General features: G+C 44.0%; 1 pseudogene; it reads right to left on the bottom strand.

Moving 5' to 3' along the window:
- LOC136172486 (antigen WC1.1-like) overlaps positions 1 to 20,155 on the bottom strand; it is a 69,365-nt pseudogene that overhangs the window by 23,150 nt on the left and 26,060 nt on the right.

Below are 20,155 nucleotides of genomic sequence, written 5' to 3'. Positions count from 1 at the left end.
GAAGTTGAAAGGATAATTCCAGGCCCCCAGCACATCAGAAAACATTACAGCAACTGGGGCAGGGACTTGGGAACTTATACCCCTAAGGCTGTGCTTCAACTGATCTCTACAGACAAGAGGTCCCCTCTCCTGGCTGCAGGTTCCTCTGATCCACAAGGAACACCTGGTGGGAACATGTGAGGCCAGCAGGCAGAACCTCTCACAGAGCCCAGTGCTGGGCAGACAGGGCAACAAGCAGTGGGGAGCCCGGGGGATGGGGGAGAGGAGCCAGAGAGAGGCAGGCAGGTGCACGATTGTCTCTGATCTGGTTACATGCAGCAACCCAGCCCTGTGGGACCCTGTGTGCTTCACAGGCCAATGGACTCAGTCCCTGCTCAGCAGCCCCATTCCTCTCATGCAGACAGGCTCCATCCGCCTTACACACACGTGAACACACATAGCGTCACACACTCACACACACACACATATTCTCACACAAATACACACACCCTCACACGCTACTCACACACTCCACAAACACACACACTCTTCACACCCTCACACACACATTCTCTTACACACACACACCCCCTCACATACACATATCCTCACACATTCTTCACACAAGACACAGGAAACACAGGGACCCACAGGCAGCGCTCACACACCAGGCACATGGAGCCTGTGGGAACAGCCCAGAGTCCCAGCTGAGCTCAGTCACTGCACCTTCCACACACTGGGAGCCACTGGGACTCCTAGAAGCTCCCTGAGAACAAGGGAGACAGTGGAGGGACTCAGGCTGACCCAGCTCGGTCCAGACCAAACCTCACTGCTCTGTAAAATCTGCCGCTATAATCAGTGGACTCCCCACAGGAGAGGGACCAGTGTTCACAGTCAGTGTGGCTCCTTTTTGGTAAAAAAAACACTGAGACCGTGGCTCCACAGCTACAGACACCTTTCCTTTCTTTTTTTTTTTTAATTTTATTATTATTATTTTTTTTATTTTTCAGTGGGTTTTGTCATACATTGATATGAATCAGCCATAGAGTTACACATATTCCCCATCCCGATCCCCCCTCCCACCTCAGAGAAATGCAAATCAAAACCACAATGAGGTACCATTATATGCCAGTCAGGATGGCTGCTATCCAAAACTCTACAAGCAATAAATGCTGGAGAGGGTGTGGAGAAAAGGGAACCCTCTTACACTGTTGGTGGGAATGCAAACTAGTACAGCCACTATGGAAAACAGTATGGAGATTTCTTAAAAACCTGGAAATAGAACTGCCATATGACCCAGCAATACCACTTCTGAGCATACACACTGAGGAAACCAGATATGAAAGAGACACGTGCACCCCAATGTTCATCACACCTTTCCTTTCACCACAGTGTCCACTCCCTGCTGTGGACCCAGGACAGAGGGGCAGCTCTTACCTTGACCACCCACCACGGTGCCGAGGAGGAGGACACAGAGTCTCTGGAGGGAGAGGTGTCGTCTCAGAGCCATCCCGACTCCACATCCTCAAGGTCACAGTCCCAGCTGCAGGGTCAGCCTGTGAGGAGGCGTCAGGGTGCCGACCGGGGTCTATACAGACCATCCCCTACATCCTCCCTCCTGAGAGTCAATAGCGACACCTTTCACCATTTCAGGCACTATTGGAGGCTGCATCTGCCCCTTTCTGAACACCAATGAGCTTCTGAAACTTCCACATCTCCTTATATGAACAACATGGTCCCTTGACCTCCTGCTTCCGTGGTCCTGAGAGCCTGGTCCCATGACCGGGACTGGGATAGAAAAGGTGCATCAAAAACTATGAGTGCCTTTCTCTCTCCTAATCACCCTGGTTGACATCTGCAGATGTCATCTCACAGGGTGCTGTGTGTGGGATCTGTTGGCCTGTGGAGAATATCTTTTGTAGAATCAAGTAATGATTTTCCCCAGCACTGAGCTCAGGGTGGAAGCAGAGACCTACAAGAAGTCTTGAAATACAAGAGTATTTATCAGGTCAGCAGAAAATGAGGACCAGGAGTACAGGAATTCACAGGTTACTGGAGGCACGAAGTGAGACCCATCAAGCTGGGGGGTGGTGGTGAGATTGCAAGTCTTCTCCCCCTTCTCAGAATGATCTGGAGACTGGGCCCTGGAGCACATGCCTGTGTGCTCAGTCTTGTCTGACTCTTTGCAACCCCTGGACTGTAGCTCGCCAGCCTTCTCTGTCCAACGGATTTCCCAGGCAAGAGTACTGGAGTAGGAGGCTATTTCCTTCTAAAGGGATCTTTCTGACTCAAGAATCAAAACCATGTCACCTGTGTTTCCTGCATTGGCAGGTGGGTTCCCTATAGGGATGTTCAGACATGTTAAATCCCTTTGCCTTTATTGCATTTCATTTTATGTGAAGCATCTCTTTCAATTAGTCACCAAAAAATGTTTATGAAGAGAAAGAGATTGTTATTAAAGGAAACAAAGAGAGGAGGAATCATCATTCAACTCTCAGTTCAGTTCAGTCACTCAGTTGTGTCCAACTCTTTGCAACCCCATGAATCGCAGCACGCCAAGCCTCCCTGTCCATCACCAACTCCCGGAGTTTACTCAGACTCATGCCCATTGAGTCGGTGATGCCATCCAGCCATCTCATCCTCTGTCGTCCCCTTCTCCTCCTGCCCCCAATCCCTCCCAGCATCAGGGTCTTTTCCAATGAGTCAACTCTTCACATGAGGTGGCCAAAGTATTGGAGTTTAAGCTTCAGCCTCAGTCTTTCCACTGAACACCCAGGACTCATCTCCTTTAAGATGGACTGGTTGGATCTCCTTGCAGTCCAAGGGAGTCTCAAGAGTCTTCTCCAATACCACAGTTCAAAAGCATCAATTTTTCGGTGCTCAGCTTTTTTTATAGTCCAACCCTCACATCCATACTTGACCACTGGAAAAACCATAGCCTTGACCAAACTGACCTTTGTTGGCAAAGTAATGTCTCTTTCAACTCTAGTCTTCCAAATTTGTAGTGGGACTCTCTAGAAGAAAGCGTGGAGCTTCCCTGATGGCTCAGCAGTAAAGAATCCACCCACAAAGCAGGAGATGTGGATTTAATCCCTGGGTCAGGAAGATTCCCTGGAGAAGGAAATGGCAACCCACTCCAGTGTTCTTGCCTGGAGAGTTCTGTGGACAGAAGGGCCTGGTGGTCTTTTCACATCCAATGCAGTTCATCACATTGAAAAGAGTCAGACACAACTAAGGAGCTAAACAACAACAACAACAACAAGAAAACTATAGTTTAGAAAGACTAAAATTTTCTAACATTCACATTTATCCCTCTTATAAGCTGAGAGTATGGTTTGATAAGATTCAGAATACATTTGTATCATAAACCATAACTAAAGAAGATGCAAAATATAAGTTAAGGGAACAACTCCAGACAGAAGGGGAAATAGACAGTCTTCTTCTACAGGATAGCTGCATGTGATGGGGAAAGAAAGGGCAAGTGAAGCAGAGAAGAGAAGGGGTTCATGCTTCCTGGAAACATCAGTGACCCCACCTCCTCAGTTCTGCATTTAAGAAGAAAGGTGGCCACAAAAATGGAATCCCAGGTGGGTTGATGAGACAGATACAAGCAGAAGAGGCTGATGTCCAGTATAGCCATTAATGCCTTGTTCTATTTCCACTGATCAGAGAAGCTCTCAGATGCTCCCCAGAAAGTAATCCTGGGATGAGTACAAAACTGAGAAGGACCATAAGGGATGCAAGGTAGAGCTCCTCCATCAAAATTCAAGGTCACTAATGTGCTGCCCCCTTTCCTTATACCCCCTCAGGCTCAAGTTTCCCATGATGCAGCCCTGTGGTCCACACAAGCCCACCCTGAGGCCCCCTCATCCTGAATCTGTCTTTTCAGCACTGACGTAGAAGGAAGCATCTGTGACACACAGGCCCCAGAGTCCCCACCAGAGCTCAGAGTTGGCTTCATGAGCCACACACACACACATGTTAATGTCTCAGCCTGACCAACACCCAGGGCAGCTGCTGGCCATTTAACAGCCCTGCCACACCCCCCACCAGAAGGACCCCTCATCCTGGTCCGCAGACAGCTTCTCTGGCCTGTCATACCCATCCCCCCTTCTTGAGACTCAGGAGAAAAGACAATTGAACACAAGCTTTCCTCCCTCTTAAATATGCTAATATTTACCCATTATTTTTGCAAGATTCACTTCCTTGTCATCTGGTCCTCTCACTCTCAAGCCCAGTGCTTGTACCTGAGCCCCAACTCCTTCTATATCTGGACATTTAACACATTAATGATAAAAACTGATTATAAATATCAAAACCAAAATTTAAAGTCAGGGGCTGGAGAAGGACCAAGATCTGCTCAGTCACTTAGAATTAATGCTCTAGTCCTTCTGGGCCCAGATAAATCATTCCTTACCCAGTTATGGACTCCACACCATCACCGGAAACCACCAGCCAGACACCTAGAACACACGACATGCTTTTTGGGGTCCAATCATCCCTCCCACTGGATGACACAGGGATGTGTTTAGTGAACCAGGTACACACGGTCTCACTCACCTTGGGCTTGAGATATCACAGGTAAGACACTGTTAAGGGTCCCAGACTCTATTATAGGGCAGGATGGGCTGGAAAGGAAGGGCTAACTCAGGGCTGACAGGCTATCCCCAGGCAGCACCCTCTACCCCAGAGCTGGGTGTGCAGGGTCAACATGGACCAACTCACCCTCGGAAGAAGTTACTTCTTCTCTGACACATAAGAAAATCTTAGTGTCCAATCTCAACCAAGATTTGAAGGAGGAAAGCTTTAGAGAGGACACTAACCCAGCTGTGTCCACAGTGAACTTGCGAGAGTGGAAGGCAGGGGTCTGGAGAACAGACTAGGGAATCAGACTGCCTGGTCTTAACTCACAGTTTAGCTGCATTCCATGTGTGGAAACTTAACAGGGTTCTTACACTCTCTGATTAGTAAAAGGAGGGTTGTGATTGTGCCTAGATTACTGAGTTTTGGTGAGGATTAAGTGAGTTGGCATTAGCATGTGATACTACAATACTAGTTAACAGTAGTACATGTGCTGATGCTCATTTGCTCATTCGTGGCCGACTCTTTGCGACCCCATGGACTGTAGCCTACCAGGTTCCTCTGTCCATGGAATTGTCTAGGCGAGAACAGAAGTACATAGTAGTAGTATTATGTACTACTGATAACTTGCCTTCCTGATGACTCAGATGGTAAAGAATCTGCCTGCAATATAGGAGACCTGAATTTGATCCCTGGGTCAGGAAGATCCCCTGGAGAAGGAAATGGCAACCCACTTCAGTATTCTTGCCTGGGAAACCCCATGGACAGAGGAGCCTGGAGGGGCTACAGTCCATGGAGTCACAAAGAGTTAGTCACTACTGAGTGACTAACACACACACACACACAGTAGAAGTAAAGAAGCAGAGTTAGGGCATCTCCCACCATCTCATCACGGGAATCCCAGGACTCTAGAACAGGAATTCAGTTCTGTTACCTAGAGCCTTGAGTGTGGCTCTCGGAACTCTCCCAGGAACTATAAGCTGTGATGGTGATTGGTGCCAATCAGAGTCGTGAGTCTTCTACACATACCCCTTCTCTCTGTGCCCCATGTAACTGCTCAAGAACCTCAATCTTAACGTAGGTGAGCTTTTGTGAATTAAGTTGTTTACTTAATCATTTTACTTTATAAACTCGAATGTACTTGGTAAAACATTTTGCATCTAATTCACCTTCATATCGCCAATGTCTGGCTAACTAAAAATTCTAAATGATATCTCTTGTGTACCTGAATGAATGAATGTCAGCCTGGTGTTTTACACAAATCATTAAAATCAAAAAGAAATCTTTTGAGAAATAATTTAACTTGTTGTGAGGATGTAACAGCACAATGCAAGCTGCATCATTTGTTTTAATGATATTTCAATACTATTAAATGGTATGAGCTGTATATGGTTCACTTTAACACCTGTCTGCAATGAATGCAGTAAATTTCAATATCTAGAAACAACCTAGCCCCAGTACAAGAGCAGTGCTGCGAGAGCCAGTTCTAAACATAAATGCTGCAAGTTTCTTTGTATATCTGAAGATAAAGAAGACAAACCACAGCGCCCTGACAAGTGAAGACCCTGAAGCCTCCTGTTCTGGTCTTAATCAGATATGACCAAGTGATCAGGATGTTTATGTATTTATCATTTGGCACATTTTCAATTCAAACCACACACAACTGTAACAGGAAGCAATTTTGTTATAAAAAATGTGAACAGCTTCCGTGTTGAATTAGAAGTGCAGAAGTAAAAAAGCAGAAAAAATCTTGTTCTTTTACTTAAGCTAACTATTTGTCCTTATGGATTGTAAAGAAGTACAACATGTAGCATTATTATTCCCAAATCACCATGAGAATATGGTGGTTTCAGAGGTTCAGTAATCTCTTTGCTAGGAAAGTTGATAATTAAACCTGCTTGCTTGAGGAAAATTTCCTCAGGACCAATCAGAGTGACTAAAATACAAAATATTTTTTAATTAAAAAAAAGGCATACAACTCTAACAGAAAATTATTAACTGAGTTGTTATACCAAAGCATTGTAGACCTGCCTCACCATCTGTGTTCCTTGCATGGATGGGACCAAGGTTCGTAAAGACTCCTTTACCAAAGACCACTTCAACACCAGGGCATGAAGGAAAGCAAGGTCACAAGTTGGTGATGTCCAGCCCACCACCTCTGTTCAGCCCTTTACAGTCTATAACCAGAAACATTGAACAAAGAGTGTGGCATTGCATTGGCCTCATTCATTTCTCTATAGTGCAACATCAGATACCCAGAGACAAGAGCAGATCAAAGCTAATAAATCAAAGACAAGCAGATTCTAAGTGGAGAGCATGCAGACCAAGGGCCCTTCCCCACTGCTGTTGGAAAGGAAGAAGCCCTCCTACCCCAGACATCATCTGTGGGAGGAGAGGCAAGAAGGTGCCTCCTTAAATAGAGGAAAATCAGTCTCAGCGGGGAGCTTGAACTAGAAATGACAAGACAATTATTACAATGAACCCGAGCTAAGTTGAGGGACAAATTTTAAATAGGAGAGTCTGTGTTAACTTTATGGAAATTTCAATCTACACAAACATCCCTTGCTAGTGCACAAGATGAAATCAGTCATAAAATAGAGTATATTACATTTATGTATATTTGAATTCTAGAGGACACATTTTTAAGCCTACTACAGAAAGAAAACTCATAAATCTTCTCTTGTTTTTAAATGCACAGAGTTGTCACCTCTGTGAACTCTAATTTCTCCAGCTCAAAATTACCACTGTATCTATTTAATCTATAAAATCTTGCCCACTGTCTTTAAAGTGGGGGTTTCTTGAGAGCAAATATCGTGTCTTATTCTTCAATATCTCTTTAAAGTCAAGAAAGAGCTTAACAAATTGTGGATAAATAAATAAATGAATGCATGAACAAATGCTGAAAACCACCCTGAGTTAATGACACTGACCGGGAAAGGGACAGGGCAGACACAAATCTGACTACTCCCACTCGGCATAGACTGAAATGGAGTAAGGAGTCAGAGACACACCAGACAAATGAACCAGATAGAAAATGCCTTCTTCAAATCTCACTCTGGGGAGCGTCCAATCACATTTAATTTCTTCACAAAGCTGTACCTCAGAAACTTTACCAAGGTAAGAAAAAAGCTGACAGCATTGCTATCAAGGATGTGGCATCGACAATAATACTCCTCAAATAGCTCTTTTCTAGCTCCCAGTGACTCATTCTGGCCAATGAAACATGGGTGGTGTCACATGTGTCTCTTCCGAGTGGAGACATAAAAACCCCATGTGACTCACTAGTCTCTCTCTTTTCTTCCCCAGAAGTTGTGTGTTCCAAATAGTGCACATGCAAGCTGATGGTGCCTCACTGACCACAGTACATTTGTAGGTTGGTAATGAATGTGTATATGCATGTATGTGTTGCTTCTGAGATTTGGGGGTCAGTTGTTCCAGTAGCAGAATGGAGTCTATTCTGAGAGATCCAAATGGGAAGGAAGACTTGAAAAAAAGAATCTGTCACATGAATCAGTTACTTTCCGGAGTCTCCTCTTCCTTCTGTGTCTTCATCCCAAGCTACTCCCTCAGGTGATCAGCTTGCATCCTCTGTTGGGCCTGGCTGGTTCTCAATCACCATTTCTGATTGACCAACAACTAGATCTAAGTCCTGTCTAAGGGGACCCATCCCTGCTGCATCTCCTGTTCCCTTTACATCACTCTGTGCTGACAGTCAGGCTCAGTTTCCCAAATTTGTCTCTTAGCATCTCGACATTCATCCTTAAACAGCTCTCCTTTGCTCTGAGTTAGTCAGTTCATCATATTTTTACCTTCCTCCACTCCTGTACTAATGAAAAGTAAGCATGTACTTTCTAAACCTCTTCAGTTTATTCATTTTTCCTGAACAAATCTGATTCCTGGATGTGGTTTTCTATGTAGTTAATTAATTTCTTCACCTTTGGGTAAGAAATAATTTTGCTGATTTTTTTTTCCCCTCAACTGAAGAAAATAGCACATTCAAAGCCTATCTCCTTGTGACCATGTTACCGAAAGGTATGTGTGTGGGGTCTGGGCTGCTCACTGCTTAAAAGCCAGTAAACAGGTCAGGTTGGTGGAAAAGAAAGTTTGCTTTATTTCCTATGCTGGCAACTGGCAGGGACAGTGGCAGACATCTGTCCAAAGGCCAATTTTCACCCCCCATGACAAGCAGGGGGTGAGAGTTTTATAGACAAAGTGATAGGGGGGTTACATGCAGAAATAGTACAGTCATCTTCAGATTGGTCATCAGTGGTCTGATTAGCATCATCTTGGTTGTTTTCAATTCAGTTCAGTTGCTCAGTTGTATCCGACTCTTTGCTACCCCATGGGCTACAGTATGCCAGCCTTCCCTGTCCATCACCAACTCCTGGAACTTGCTCAAACTCATGTCCATTGAGTCGGTGATGCCATCCAAAACATCCATTGGTTGTTTTAGCTACAGTTAATCTTTAGTTCTTGGGTGAACTTGTTCCCATTTCTTTGTGGTCAGTTCTCAGAATGTGGATGTTAAAGTCCTGGGTACAATATGGACATCATGCAGTTCACTACTCCACCTGGTGTTTTGTATCTATAAGACAGCTCATAGGATATGGCTCAGAATATTATCTATAACCCTTGAGAAAGAACTAAAGGTACTTGACTGTGTTTAATGACTACATTATTATTATTTAGTCTCCTCTGGCTGTTCCCCTTTGTTTCCACGTTTCTCAAGTCTCCAATTAAACTTATTCTTTGACTTAAGTGTTCCACAGGCAAAAGGCAGGCAGAAGACACGGTGAGGGGGCAAGGATCATAGAGTCCTGCTCTGTTTCAACCACAGCCCTAGGGACCCCCTCGGGGCTTAGAAGGGGCTGGTGCAAGAAGAGGCTCTGAAGAACAAGCTTCATTAACTTCATGATTAATCCACCTCTGCTCAGAGCTGATGCAATTACCAACTGCAGAGCTATTGAGTTCTTGTGGGTGGTGATTCTTAAACCACTTCAACCTAAGGTTAGTGCCTCTGAGGTGGCACTCAGAGTTCAAAGCCTGAGTGATTGCTCAGACTCAAACTCTATGAACCGAGGCTCTATTGCATGTGGAGCTTTGGTGCAGCTGAGTCCTGCCCGCGGACCAGCCTCAGAACACTGGAAATACAGCAAAATGTGTTCCTCCTTTCACATCAAAGACTCTGTGAACAGATCTCTTTTCCTTGTCATCGAATGCTTCCCAATCTGGGCATGCTAACCAAGGTTCCTGCAGTCTGCAGACATTGTCTGAGGCCTTGCCGGGCCCAGGATTGGAGTGAAGCCTGTGCCTGTGTATAAGCTCTATATTCCCCCTCTCTATAACTTAACAGATGCTCAGCTAATATTTATTGAATGGCTGAATGGCACTGTACTAAATGTTGAAGAGAAATTGTCTTAAATATAAAGAAATGTTTCTGAGAACATCATTTAGCTAATATTTTTGATTTAAAGGCAAATGTTTCTGGCAATTAACAAGGCAAAATTTGATTTTCAAAAACAAGCAGCTTATCACCAACAAATATGTCACAGTGAACACTGCAAATCTCTAAGGATACACAAGACAAACCACAAAGTACCTACTTGTGGCTTTTTAACAAGTCTTAATCAAACCCAACTGAGGAGACAGGATATTCATATGATTTATCATTGGCAGTTTTGTCATTAAAAACACAGCAATATCACAGGAAGAAAATCTGCAATTTAAAAAGTACAGCTGTACCATTGATAAGACATAAGGAAGGAGATGAGGTGCCAAAAAATTTCTTTGGCTTAAAATAACAGACAGCTTAATTAGTCTTTCACTTTTTGAAAAGGAGAGTCCTCTTGGGCTGATCGTGAGAGATGATGTGGAGACCAGAACAGTTCAACTGTTCTGCACAACAGTTATAACTGTGAACTGATAATTTTGGATAATGTTTCTCTTTGAGTTCCTTCTCGTTACTTTTTGTGAATCTACTGTAAGTTTTTATGTTTTTGTTGCCACATCGCTCACGTAAAACATCTTAGAGGGACAGTAGTATATACTACACTGATCACAAATTAATTCCAATGACATACAAAAGCTCTACCTTTTTATCCCCTTCTACACTTTTTGTTTTTGATGTCACAATTTACTTCTCTCTATATTGTATATCCACTAACAAAATATTTTTCTCTGTAGCGATTTTAATACTTTCTCTAGACTAAAGCTAACTGGTTAGCACACTGCTATATTACAGTGTTAGAGTATGCTGAGTTGGATTCAGTATTTACATTTACAAGTCTGTTGCATATTTTCACTTCTTTCATATAAAAATTAGCATCCTTCATTTAGTTTGAAGAACTCCCCTCAGAAATCTTGTAAGACAAGCCTAAAGTTGGTGAATGCCCTCAAATGTTGTTTGTTTGGGAAAGGCTTTATATCGTCTTCATTTATGAAAAACAACCTTCCTGAGAAAATTATTATTGGTTGGTAGGTTTTTTTTCTTTTCATAAGTTTGAATACATTACCCTTTCTCTCCTGAACTCTCAGGATTCTACTAAGTCCACTGATATTTTTAAGGGAATTTCTTTTTTGTGAGCATTTACTTTTCTCTTGTTGCTTATAAAATTCTCTCTTTTTCTTGATTACAAGCAATGTGTCTTGGGGATGATCATTTTGAATGAACTCTGAGGAGGGACCTATTAGCTACATGGACTTGAAAGTCTAAATCTCATCAGATTTGGGACTTAACTGGTATTATTTCTTTAAGTACAATCTCTGTCCGTTTCTCTATCTCTTCTCCTTCGAGGACTCCAATAATGTACAGGTTGTTTATATGAATGTTATCCTGTATTTCATACAGGTTCTTTCACACTTTTTCATTCCTTTTTTTCTTTGTCCCCTGGCGGGGTAACCTCAATGGTCCTGCCTTTTAAGTTACAGAGTCTTCTACTGTTGTTGATGCTCTCTGTAGCATTTTTCATTGTGTTGCATTTCATTCATTGTAATCTTAAGCAACTGATCCAACCAGTCAATCCTAAAGGAAATCAGTCCCGAATATTCATTGGAAGGACTGATCCTGAAGCTGAAACTCCAGTACTTTGGCCACCTGATGCCAAGAACTGACTCATTGGAAAAGACCCTGATGCTGGGACAGATTGAAGGCAGGAGGAGAAGGGGACCACAGGGGATGAAATGGTTGGATGATGGCATCACTGATTCAATGGACATGAGTTGGAGCAAGCTCTGGGAGTTGGTGATGGACAGGGAAGCCTGACTGCAGCAGTCCATGGGGTCGCAAAGAATAGGACACAACTGAGCCACTGAACTGAACTGAATCTTAAGCAGCTGGATTTCTGTTTGGTTCATTTTTCTGTTTCGTTCCTTTTCTTATTCTCTTTGCCTCACTGCAAAGCTTGAAGGATCTCCGTTCCCTGACGGGGATTGAATCCAGACCACAGCAGTAAATGCATCAAATCCTAACCACCAAACCATCAATAAATTCCCTGTTTATTTCCTTTTTTATTCTTTCTATCTCTGTAAAAAATTTACTCTGGAGTAACTCACCCTAGCTTGACAATTACTGAGCCTGAGCTCTAGGAACTGCAAAGCACAAATAGGAGGTAGCGTGGTGCAACCCCTGAAGCCTGGGTGCCTAGAGCCTGTTCTCCACAATAAGACAAACCCATGCATAGAGAAACCTGCTGTCCACAAAGAAGAGTAGGGTCTGCTTGCTGAAACTAGACAAAGCCCATGTCCAGCAACAGAGACCCAGTGCAACAAAAATTAAAAACAATAATAATGATGATGAGAAATATTTTTAATCTTATTTTGTTCATATATTATCTTCTTGAATTTAATAGTTTATCTGTGTTTTCTTGGAGTTCACTGAGCCCCTTGGTATGTGTGCCTTATTTCATCATATGTCATCTATTTCATCACTTCCCAAGTGAATAGACATGTGAGCTTCCCTGGGAGAAGCCCTGGGCATCTTCCCATCCCCAAGCACAGCCTAGAACTATGAAGACTGCAAGTGTGAGTGTAGGTTGAAGCCTTAGAAACCAACCAGAGTCATCAAGCAACCGGGTGGGTCCAGCTCACAACCAGGCCAGCACTCCCAGGGCTTAAATTAGTTCAGCAGCTTCTCCACATGTCCACAATGGACTTGGTGGTGGGGGTGCAGGGGGAGTGCTGTGTAAACATAATCTTTACTTGGCCACTTCTGCATGACAGCTCTCTCTACCCTGAGGAATCACAGCAGGATCACAATTACATTGTCAGTAGTAACCAGATTAAAGCAATCTTGAAACATCTGAAAATAGATGTTTTCAAAAAAGCCCATTGGCTGAAATTCTTCCTCTAAGAGATCAGTCATATAAGATGCCTCCATCCACATCTCTGAAAAATAAATAGCCAACTGTTCCTGATCTTTCTGTCTACATCCATTCTTCTGGATCCCCTCTGCCTAGGTCTCCACATTCTTGCCCTCTTGTCCCACCTGAACACAGGGTGTGAGTGAGCATCAGTTTGCCCTCCATCAAGTTGAAGATATATATGAACTGGTATAATTCACTTAGAAAGAGAGATCCTTGGAGAGACGAGAAATAGCAGCATCCTGAAGAAATAGTAGGAAGAGATGGAGAGGAAAGAATGGATTTATAAGGATTGGATAATCAAACAGACATGGGAGATGAGCAAAGAGGTGTCTGTATCCACTAAAGGAATAAATGAGAGATGACAAAGGAAGAGGTAGTTATGTACAGTTAGATTTTTAATTGGCCTATGAACATTTAGGCAGGATAAGGAAAGCTGTATCCATTCTCTCCCACAAGTCAACCTTCCACTTTGAAACTCACATTCAGTCTGGTGTCAAGGAACAAGTTACAAACAGTTGATGTGACATCTCAGGGAGAGCATCCAAGAATGTTCAGAATTGTTTTTGGTTTTTTTTCCATGAGTTCATCTTGTTAGGAAGGAGGGTATGAATGTGGACCAAGTTTATATCCTTTTCTTAATAAGAGTGACCTGGGGCATTTGTGAGCTGGGACAAAATCATGCCCTCATTAGCCTCTAAGACAGGTGAGAGAGCAGGGCAGCTCACTCATCTTGTATTTCCTCTGAGGAAAATGGTGTTTGAGGTCCAACCTTCTAAAATCATTTGACATGAAGTTTGTTAAAGTAGCATCACAGCAAAAAGTTAATTTATTCAGAATATCTCATTTTGAGAAATTTCCACATAACACAATTACAGGTCAGCTCTACTCTATTGAAATACAGGCATTTAGAATACCTGAGGCTCCATCTCATATTTAATAAAGCATCATGGGAAAGTCACTGGGGATGTTCCCAGGGTACTGAATTCAACATCATCGTACCCAGGGTCCCCGTTCTGCCCCTGGTGCAGCCAAGGGCTCTCTCCTCCTTCCCCAGGATCAGCCACCTCTCTGGAGAAGTTCAGAGAAGAGCCTGAAATAGTAAAGAGAAGTTTGATTAGAACTGAGACACAGGGATGGGACAGAGCCCTGTGGTGGAAGGAGTCAAGCAAGTGGTGATGACAAAGCATCCCTGGGACCCAGGTGTGGGCAGAGAGGCTCAGGGTATTTCACTTGAGTTACAGTGAGGATGGATCCCAGCTGTCCTCTCAGATCAGGTTCATGTGGTCTCTGGGGCCTCAGTTCACGTGGAAATCCTGCATCACAGGAGATTTGTGCTCACACAGGAGCTCTGAGAAGACCTGCTTCCAGGCCACACAATAGCAAGGAGATAACCCGCAATGGTAAGAATCATAAAAAAGAATTTAAATGTTCTCCTTTCACAGGTGATAGATGTGAATTCTCAATAAGAGGGAGACTGGAGACAGGAAAAATCTGAATTCCTCACTCACAACCTAAGTCTGATCTTGGCTGACTTGACTCCTGTTCCAAATGTCCACAAATAGTATCACAGATGCAGCCACAGATGGCCCCTCCCCAGAGACCACACAGGCCCTCAGATGGAGAGTTACTCTCTTCTAGAGAATGAGTGTCTTCTCACAGCTACTGAAATATCTGGAGCAAATTGGGTCTTAGCTGATCACAAATTCTGAGTCTATGATCCACCACCATGGCTTAACGTTAAGGTCACCGTATATCATAGACTTTGTACTTATGAATGTTAACATATAAGCAGAGCTCATCTTAAATTATACCCAATTCAATACGTTTGTTTAAATCTCTACCTTTTGTGTATCAGTTCAGTTCACTTCAGTTGCTCAGTCGTGTCAGACTCTTAGCGACGCCATGGACTGCTGCACGCCAGGCTTCCCTGTCCATCACCAACTCCTGGAGCTTGCTCAAACTCATGTCCATTGCATTGGTGATGCCATTCAAACATCTCATCCTCTGTCATCCCCATCTCCTGCTTTCAAGCTTTCCCAGCATCGGGGTGTTTTCCAGTGAGTCAGTTCTTCGCATCAGGTGGACAAAGTATTGGAATTTCAGCTTCAACATCAGTCCTTCCAATGAATATTCAGGACTGATTTTCTTTAGCACTGACTGGTTGGATCTCCTTGCAGTCCAAGGGACTCTAAAGAGTCTTCTCCCACACCACAGTTCAAAAACATCAAATATTCAGTGCTCAGCCTTCTTTATGGTCCAACTCTCAGATCCATACATGACTACTGGGAAAAAACAGAGCTTTGACTAGACAGAACTTTGTCAGCAAAGTAATGTCTCTGCTTTTGAATATGCTTTATAGGTTGGTCATAGCTTTTCTTCCAAGGAGCAAGTGTCTTTTAATTTCATGGCTGCAGTCATCATATGCAGTGATTTTGGAGCCCAAAAAATAAAGTCTCTCACTGTTGCCACTGTTTCCCTGACTATTTGCTGAGAAGTGGTGGGATGAGATGCCATGACCTTAGTTTTCTGAATGTTGAACTTTAAGCAAAGTTTTTCACTATCTTCTTTCACTTTCATGAGGCTCTTTAGTTCTTCTTCACTTTCTGAAATAAGGGTGGTACCATCTGCATATTGGAGGTTATGATATTTCTCCCACAATCTTGATTCCCACTTGTGCTTCATCCAGCCCAGCATTTTGCATGATGTACTCTGCATATAAGTTCAATAAGCAGGGTGACTATATACAGCCTTGACATACTCCTTTCCCAATTTGGAACCAGTCTGCTATTCCATATTCTGTTTTGACTGTTGCTTCTTGACCTGCATACAGATTTCTCAGGAGGCAGGTAAGGTGGTCAGGTATTCCCATCTCTTTCAGAATTTTCCACAGTTTATTGTGATCCACATTGTCAAGGGCTTTGGCATTGTTAATAAAGCATAAGTAGATGTTTTTCTGGAACTCTCTTGCTTTTTTGATGACCCAGCAAATTTTGGCAACTTGATCTTTTGTTCCTCTTTCTTTTCTAAATCCAGTTTGAACATCTAGAAGTTCATGGTTGATTACTGTTGAAGCCTGGCTTGGAGAATTTTGAGCATTAGTGTGCTAGTGTTTGAGATGAGTGCAATTGTGCGGTAGTTTGAACGTTCTTTGGCATTGCCTTTCTTTGGGATTGGAATGAAAACTGACCTTTTCCAGTCCTGTGGCCACTGCTGGGTTTGTCAAATTTGCTGGCATATTGAGTGCAGCACTTTCACAGCATCATCTTTTAGTATTTGAAGTAGCTCAACTGAATTCCATCACCTCCACTAGTTTTATTCATGGTGATGCTTCCTAAGGCCCACTTGACTTTGCATTCCAGGATGTCTGGCTCTAGGTGAGTGATCACAGCATCGTGGTTATATGGGTAATGAGGGTCTTTTTTTTATAGTTCTTCTGTGTATTCTTGTCATCTCTTCTTAATATCTTCTACTTCCATTAGGTCCGTAACATTTCTGTCCTTTGTTGAGCCCATCTTTGCATGAAATGTTCCCTTGGTATCACTAATTTTCTTGAAGAGATTTCTAGTCTTTCCCATTCCATTGTTTTCTCCTGTTTCTTTGCACTGATCACTGAGAAAGGCTTTCTTATCTCTCCTTGCTATTCTTTGGAACTCTGCATTAAAATGGGAATATCTTTCCTTTTCTCCTTTGTCTTTTGCTTCCTTTCTTTTCTCAGCTATTTGTAAGGCCTCCTCAGACAACCATTTTGCTTTTTTGCATTTCTTTTCCACGGGGATGGTCTTGATCCCTGCCTCCTATACAATGTCATGAACCTCCAACCATAGTTCATCAGGTACTCTGCCTATCAGACGTAATCCCTTGAATCTATTTGTCACTTCCACTGTATAATCGTAAGGGATTTGATTTAGGTCATACCTGAATGGTCTAGTGGTTTGCCCTACTTTCTTCAACTTAAGTCTGAACTTGGCAATATGGAGTTCAAGATCTGAGCCACAGTCAGCTCCCAGTCTTGTTTTTGCTGACTGTATAGAGCATTTCCATCTTTGGCTGCAAAGAATATAATCAATCTGATTTCTGAGTTGACCATCTGGTGATGTCCATGTGCAGAGTCCTGTCTTGTGTCTTTGGAAGAGGGTCTTTGCTATGACCAGTGCGTTCTCTCGGAAAAACTCTGTTAGCCTTTGCCCTGCCTCATTGTGGACTCCAAGGCCAAATTTACCTGTTACTCCAGATATCTCTTGACTGCCTACTTTTGCATTCCAGTCCCTTATAATGAAAAGGACATCTTTTTTTGGGTGTTAGTTCTAAAAGTTCTTGTGGGTCTTCATAAAACCACAGCTTCAGCTGTTTCAGCATTACTGATTTGGCATAGACCTGGATTACTGTGATATTGAATGATTTGCCTTCATGTATGAGACAGTGCAAAGATATTATTAAAACACTTCTTCCACCTTTGAATTTGGTTCACTTCAGTTCAGTCACTCAGTCATGGCTGACTCTTTGCGACCCCATGGACCACAGCACACCAGGCTTCCCTGTCCATTACCGACTCCCAGAGCTTGCTCAAACTCATATCCATCGAGTCAGTGATACCATCCAGTTATCTCATCCTCTGTCGTCCCCTTCTCTTCCTGCCTTCAATCTTTCCCAGGATCAGAGTCTTTTCTAAGGGGCAGTTCTTCACATCAGGTGGCCAAGGTATTGGAGCTTCTACTTCAGCTCGGTCCTTCCAATGAATATTCAGGATTGATTTCCTTTCAATTGACTGGTTTCATCTCCTTCCCACCCAAGGGACTTTGAAGAGTCTTCTCCAACACTACAGTTCAAGCATCAATTCTTTGGCACTTAGCTTTCTTTATAAATATGCTCAATTAATCAATAAGTTTCTCTTTGGTCATGACACAATGCATGTGGGATCTTAGTTCCTTGAGCAGGGTTGAACCTGGGCCCTAGCAGTGAAAGTGCAGAATCCTAACCTTTGGACTGCCAGGAAATTCCATAACCTATAAATCTTAATGCAAGTATACCACATATAAAGTGAAGTTTATGTCACATTATGGAGACATAAATGCCAAAAGCAGAGTGATTCCTCACTCCCTGCAAGGAGTGTGACAGCATTAAATATGGCATATGGTCAAGATGATGCTACCAAATGTATGAGATTACCTATATTTTGAATCTCCAGGGAGGCTGGGCATTGAGGAGCACACATTCACTCTTTCCAGATAGAAAGATTGCAGGAGATCACCTGACCCTACTCACCTGTCTGCGAGAACCTCACCCTATCCTCCTTCTCTGGGGGCACTTCCTCCTCACTCTGCTGAGAGGCAGGAGGAGTTCCAGGCACTGGTACCTCTTCAACATCATCGTAATTTTCAGCAGGGACATCAGTCCTCTGATCTGGGGGTTCCAAGAGCAGACAAGGGAGTGTATGAAACCACAGTAAGTGAGTTGGTCTAGGGAATACCTAAGATACCTTCTGACCCAGAGTTTCTGAGTTTCTGAATAGAGGCACCAGTCACTTCTTGTTTCAAAAGACTTTTTTTCTCTAAGACCATGTTTCATTTTGATGTGTCCATAAGCCAAAACAGGATTTTACATATCTTAATATTATCTGGTGGAAACTACGTATCTCAAAGCAACTCTTCCACCACTGAGCATTGCTAAAGTACTTTGAAAAATTGAGCTTTACAGATGTTATTTTTTTAAAACATTGTGTGCCTGTTGTGATTCCAGACACAGAGAGAGCAGCCCCGACGTGAGAAATCCCAGAACAGCTGGAGAAAGAGAAGGAAGAACAACATCTGGACACAAGGGATGCCTCTGGTTCATCACAAGAAAGCCATTCCCCTTAAATCTCCTCTCTATGAGGGAAACACTCCTTCCCCAAAGTCCAACCAAGGCAGGTCCACCTCTATTTCCTGGAGTGGATCTGTAGTCACTGTTTTTCTCACCATCTCTGCTGTAATACGGCCGTTTAGTCAGTGAGTCATCTGACAGGAAGCCTCATGTGGAGACAAACATCACACAACACACAGAATGACCCTCCCCACACCCATGGGATCTGTGTTAAGGCTGAGAAGGGACAGGCCTGGCTTCTGCAGTGTAGACAGAGGCTGGGAGATCACGGGGCTCTGAGAGGCCATCCTGCCTCTTTGGAGGAACTGTCTCTGTGAGATTGGGGCTCACATGAGGTCTGCACATGCTGAGAAGATGCGCACAGCAAGTGGGTGTGACAACCAGAGGCCCCAGGAGGGCAGACAGAGACACTCACCTGGGCTGCCCAGACCTTCCTTCGGTGTCACAAGGTAATTGAGCTCCTCATACACAGCTTCAGCAAGAGCATCTTCATAGCTGGATAAGGCTGAGAGATTCCCCAGCAGGTAAGAGAAGCCGCCCCAGACACCCTGGTCCAGCATACCCACCCTTCCTCTCCCTGGTGCTCACACGGGGGCTGCCAGGACCTCAGCATCATCTCCCACCCCGTGCAACATGTCAGAACCTTCTCCCCTCGTCTGATCCTGAATACAGCTCAGTGCCAACTCTGTCTGATCTCACAGGAGAGGTCATGATTTATGAGAGTTCACACCCCAGTCCTCTGTTTACTCAGCCCTGAGAGCTCAGCACGGAGCACATGGAGTCTGCAGACTCAGAACAGAGACCTGGCCAGGCTCCCCTCCTCACACCCACCCCATCTCCTGCCTGCACACACTCTCCCTGGGCCCCAGTCCCCCCTGCAGCCCACCTCTGCGCTCTGCTCTCCATCTGAGCAGCTGAGTCACCAGGATGACGAGGACAAGGAAGAGAAGGGCCCCCAGGATGAGGCAGAGGACCCCAGGCAGGGAGAAGATGCCAGGCAAAGGATTTGAGGTTGTTCTGGTCCCTAAGGAGAACAGGGAAAAGGGCTGGAGATAGTCTTGGGCACAGAGAAATCCCCTGTGTCAGCATTTTCAGGAGCTCCAGACAATGGTATCCCAGCCTCAGACAGTGTCAGGGCTCCCCCTGGTCTCCTCCTCAGACAAGTCAACTCCACTCTGGCCAGTGTGGCCCCGAGGCAGAGGCGGGGATTGTCAGGGAGCTGCCCTGCCGAGACAGCCTCTGAGGACCCAGCTCATCCCTTCTCCTTGGGCTTCAGGAGACAAAGCATCAAACAGTCCAGGGACCTGCACCTCACTGATGAGGAGCAACACTGAGGGGCAGGTAGAAGTTTCTTAGATTTTACAACATGGGAACCC

This window comes from Muntiacus reevesi, chromosome 1, assembly GCF_963930625.1.
Source record: "Muntiacus reevesi chromosome 1, mMunRee1.1, whole genome shotgun sequence".
NCBI classification, from domain to species: Eukaryota; Metazoa; Chordata; class Mammalia; order Artiodactyla; family Cervidae; genus Muntiacus; species Muntiacus reevesi.
This window is presented reverse-complemented; position numbering and strand designations above follow the sequence as displayed.